The following is a 945-nucleotide window of genomic DNA, read 5'->3' on the forward strand; positions in this document are numbered from 1 at the left end:
AAACAACAGGACTTGGTGATGGACTGGCCATAGGAGGAGGGGGAAAAGAGGCTGGCATCAAGAATGATGTCCAGGTTTCTAGCTCACATAACTGAGTGGGTGATGGTGTCACCCATGGAGAAGCAGGCTCATGCTGGAGTAGGGGACGGATGTAGAGACTCAAGAGTTCCATGTTGAGCGTGTTAGCATGAGGGACCTTTGAGATGTCAGGCCTGTGTTTAGGAAAGCAGGCTGGGCTAGAGATGGACATGTGAGAACCCAGCCTTCGATTGAGCTGGGATTACATGGTGTCAGAAAAGTGAGAAGCCCTTTCCTGTATCCTATCAAGGTTGACACAGTGCTTTAAAAGCCTAACACAGAAAGGTAAAGTAAGTAAGTAAGTTTCCATAAAACCCAGAGACAATATTGTAAAATTCCCCTTTGAATCATGTCTGGAGTCACAGCTGAAAAAAATAAAAATAAAAAGAGAAAGAAGAGGAGAATATAAAACGAACCTCAGGCAACTCCAACATTCCAGCTCCGTAAAATTGTCTCCACCACAAGTTGTGGCCCTTGGCCTGTGCAGTTCTTCCACGTGCCATGTGTGATATATTTGCACCTCACTGCTGATGTACTTTTTCTCTTTTCCAGTATGAACCTTTCTTTTTGCCCTCTCATTGGATAATTTCATATGTTTTGTTTTTAAGCTCAGTAATTCTTTCCTCTGTTCTATCAAGTCTGCTGTTGAAACTACCTAATGAATTTTTCAGTTCAGTTATTATATTCTCTATTTCTAGAATTTCTCTGATTTTTTAAAATTATTCCTATTTCTTTGTCAAATTTCTCAATTTTGTTCCTGGATTGTTTTCCAAGTTTGCTTTTTTTTTTTTTTTTTTTTTTCTCTTCACCAGATAGTACTCTAATCTGATTTCCTGAGGAAACTTCAAATCTCAACAAGTTCAAGAG

The 945-nt window shown here is 39.6% G+C and overlaps 1 pseudogene; it reads left to right on the forward strand.

Moving 5' to 3' along the window:
• Positions 1 to 315: 315 nt before the first annotated feature.
• LOC119469301 lies at positions 316 to 445 on the forward strand (annotated as a pseudogene).
• The last annotated feature ends 500 nt before the right edge of the window (positions 446 to 945 follow it).

Source organism: Cebus imitator, unplaced genomic scaffold, assembly GCF_001604975.1.
Source record: "Cebus imitator isolate Cc_AM_T3 unplaced genomic scaffold, Cebus_imitator-1.0 Scaffold18, whole genome shotgun sequence".
In the NCBI taxonomy this organism is placed as follows: Eukaryota; Metazoa; Chordata; class Mammalia; order Primates; family Cebidae; genus Cebus; species Cebus imitator.